General features: G+C 38.4%; 1 protein-coding gene across 3 annotated transcripts in view; it reads right to left on the bottom strand.

The window, feature by feature from the left end:
- Positions 1-3,232, bottom strand: part of LOC136838772 (uncharacterized) — a 96,399-nt gene extending 93,167 nt beyond the window's left edge. The window contains exons 1-2 of one of the 3 annotated variants that reach the window (XM_067104276.1): positions 3,173-3,232; positions 2,593-2,871 (exon numbers count right to left, since the gene is read on the bottom strand). The gene's annotated coding sequence lies outside the window, so the exon portion shown is untranslated. The remainder of the gene's footprint in view (positions 1-2,592; positions 2,872-3,172) is intronic. The other 2 variants (XM_067104275.1, XM_067104277.1) reach the window with 2 other exon arrangements.
- Between the last annotated feature and the right edge of the window lie 574 nt (positions 3,233-3,806).

Raw genomic sequence — 3,806 nt, 5'->3', positions numbered from 1 at the left:
GGCATAAAAAGAACTGAGAGGGTGTGAAATGTAAAGATTAAGTTGGCTGGCTTGGTCATGTAGAAAGATTAGAGAATGACAGCTTGGTGAAAAGTATAGAATCCAATCCAGATGCGTTGGGAGGTAGCGGGAGAGGAAGACCTAACAAGCCCTGGACAGATGGGGTGGAATAAGTACTAGAAAGGAAGGTCCATAATAATAAAACCAGGAAACGTTTAAGTGTTTGCAGGGCAGAGGTTGCAGCGTGTAAAGTGTTACATGTTGCTGATGAGTCTTCTGTGGAAGCGCACGAAACGGCTTAGTGTTGAAGATGCGTCACGCGTATGTGTGTGAGTGTGTATGCACACTGGCTAAGAACCGGTAAGCAAACACCATCCATGCTCACGAGCAATACGCTTATGGTGAAAAATATAAAAATATAATATTACTAACTTCATTTCCACCTGACCCTTAAGCGTTAAACTTACGATATTACCTTCGTAGTCCTCATCCAAATTTACTGGGAGTTTAAACTTTTGGCCTCTTCTAATGAGCTTAAAAAGACAAGGTCATCATTAATAATAACAAATGCATGAAATATGAGAAGACGCAGTAAAGCTAAACATGAAATTTTCCGGTGGAGTGGTTAAGAAAAATACCAATGAATTAAAAGCTATTAACAAGTAAAAATGTACGTACACAACAACACAGTACTCTCAATACAGTCAGTAAATATTTCAAAATGTTAATCCTTTAACTTTCAAGCCATCACAAGGATAGACTATAAAGGATTCCTTGTACATTCCAGGTGAAAAAAAAAATCCACCCTTTCCAAAACAGATGAAGGGAAAACCCAGTTCTATAGGCCTACTGTCTCTGCACGCTCCTCCCTCTCCCTTTCACGTACCTAAGGCAGGTTCTCCATTCCTCAACAGTGGCTTAACCAGGTAAGTAATAAAACCTTGCATTCGCAATAACCAAAGATCATTACGAATGTAAGACATCATTACCTCTAAATGACGGGCAGTTCCATAGTAGTTATACCTAATTTTTTTTTACTGGTACATGACAACTTTCTATGTCCTCCGCGGTCAACTAAACCAATGTCTTCCTCCACCACACAATCTATCTTTGAAACTGGGAAGGACGTTTTCACAATGTCTTCATGATTTTACGGTGTTTCATCACTGTCTTACGACATGCACTTTTCTAAGTTCGTGTCTCATCTCTCATTTAAACATTTTGGGGGAAAACTTTTCCAGTCCCACACTGGCGTTTACTGTATTGATGGATTTTAAATTACTATTACTGGATTCTATTAATAAATACTGGCCATTACTAGTTTAACGTTGTCTGCATAATCAAAGGTAGTGGCAATGAAATGGCCTATGCAATACTGTGTTATCTACCTAGGCTACACCAAAAACATTCATCACAACAAGCTAAGAATAAAATAAAAAAGTAAAATGAAGCCATTCCATTAGCCTAATTCACGATCTAAGATCCACACTGACAAGTAAAATCCGGTTAATATTGAGGTTAAAGGTATCAATCTGTTCATAAGCTGAAAAATGGATACGATGAGAAGCCACAAAATGACGCTACTTAGCACACGAGAGGTACCATATTTCTTACCTCAAGTGGCTATAGCCTGTCATTTTCTCGAGTGGCAAGGGCTACCTGAAATTTAAACGGGCAGTCAATGAACAGCAGCTATAGTATGACACTGGAAAACAGAAGGCCTAACAGATAGCCATACCTATGCCTTCTTATTGAAAAATGGTTCCTGTTGCCTTAATGCTATGTTTAAGTGGAAATTCATAAAAATTTCCTACAATTCTCAAAATGGCCCAAACGATGATACTGTACTTCCTTTACAATCTTTGTTTCCGGTGTCAAATGTCTATATATTTCACAACTTTGTCATTTCTACATATAAACTGATCCTTTATTATTTTTGCAATCTTAGATTCAACCCTTCAAAATAATTACTTACTTTCCTGAACGAGCTGTCCTACTCGTTCGAGCAAGAGCCTGTGCTGGCATAAGGCGTGATTATTCTATTCCAGCAACAAAAACAACCAATGGGAGGCCATTCCATTTTCTTTCCCACATGCCATTTCATTCCCCATTTCCCCATCCCATAACTGCCCTTGTTCCCATCACTAATCCGTCTCCCTACTCTAGTTATCAGCCACTCCTCATTCCGTTCTTCCTTCCTTAAGCCCCGAGGCTTCTACCCACGCCCTAAATCCACTTTAAAATATTTTGTTCCTCGAGGCCTTCATGAATAAGCCCCTTTTTCTTTCGTTTCCCAAGTCTTCCATCTTTCTGTCGGTTTGTAAGACGGCGAGTGCATTGTGCACACAAAATGAGAGCCGTGCTTCATTCAAGTTCAAGACCGCGCGGTAAACAAAGCAATATTTACTTTCTGCATCTGAAATATACAGTCCAGGCCCCAACCAACTCGCTCCAACCATTCTGCTCACTTTCCAATACATGACTTAAGCTACAGAGCACTATAAAATTGAGATTATAGTAAGTAGGCATAGTCTATAATGCGGCAAAGAATATAATAATGAAAATTATTGCATGTCCAGGATAGCTACTTACATTTCGATGGAGTCAAACGGCCCGAAGTCCACACTCTTACATTTGGAAAATAGCCGACGATTCCTCGGGTCTAAAGACCTCGACCCCTCTCCACCACATTAATTCATGTGAGAGGTTAAAACTCTCAAGTTCACCCAACGTATAGGCTACGAGGGACCAGGGCAGGCGAGGAGAGGTCTCCTCCTCCTCCTCCTCCTTACTATTTACCTCGGGGTCAATTTGTTTTCACTTTTTTCTTACGCGTTTTCTTCCACGAAAATGCCCGCGTTCAAGTGGTTTCTGTTTCGAACGAGAGAGAATTTCGTTAATGAACACAACTTTATTACCAAAGACAACCTAATACGTTGTAAAATACTTATTTGCATCAACCCATGGCCTAAATTTCTTCACAAAAATACCATCTTCTAGGGAGACAACAATTTCTACGAGATTTTTCACTTCTAAGTTAAAATTTGAAGGAATTATATAAAACACTTTCGGTAACACTAATGACTTTTAAAAGAACTACTTAAACAAATCACAACAGAATTTATATCGATCATGGAAAACCAAATCACGATCGCGAGAGTTATATATTCACCAAAAATTCTAACACTACCTTACTCTTCTCTAAGTTAACAATCAACTGACCCAAAACCTGTTTTCTCAGCTGACTTGCTGCCCGTGTCGTGTCGGCATCGCGGAGGAATTGTCGTACGCACAATTATACGATTATCTTCCCCAGTTAAACAGTAAGAAACAATTATTTTAGGTTTGTTCATGTTAAAATTATAAATCTGTAAAATCAGATATGCTAACATGGCATGATATATAAATATTTCTCAAAGATACGTCATGTTTTTGTCATTTTTCTAGGTGTATCGTATTATCGTACGTCACCAACGAAGCTCGCGGATAAGTTTATAGTTACAAAATACTAACTTTTGTTAGTAAACACATTATTTCCTTGTTTGCAATACAGTTTATAATATAATCAGATGAATTAATAGCAATTCCAGTAAAAAGTGTAGTGACTAAGTTTGTTCTCAAGGTTTGTTCCGCAAATCGGAAATTACCATCAACTGATCTCCATCCGAGTGACTGATTGGCAAGTCATCTTTCTTAAGAAATTGGAAGAGAGAGGAAAAAAAAACTTCAAATAGAAAATCACTTTTGAAGGTACTTGCAGACATAACATTTACTAAAGCTGTGTTTTTTCCGTAATGCGCAGTAAG

Source organism: Macrobrachium rosenbergii, chromosome 5 (assembly GCF_040412425.1).
Source record: "Macrobrachium rosenbergii isolate ZJJX-2024 chromosome 5, ASM4041242v1, whole genome shotgun sequence".
In the NCBI taxonomy this organism is placed as follows: domain Eukaryota; kingdom Metazoa; phylum Arthropoda; class Malacostraca; order Decapoda; family Palaemonidae; genus Macrobrachium; species Macrobrachium rosenbergii.
This window is presented reverse-complemented; position numbering and strand designations above follow the sequence as displayed.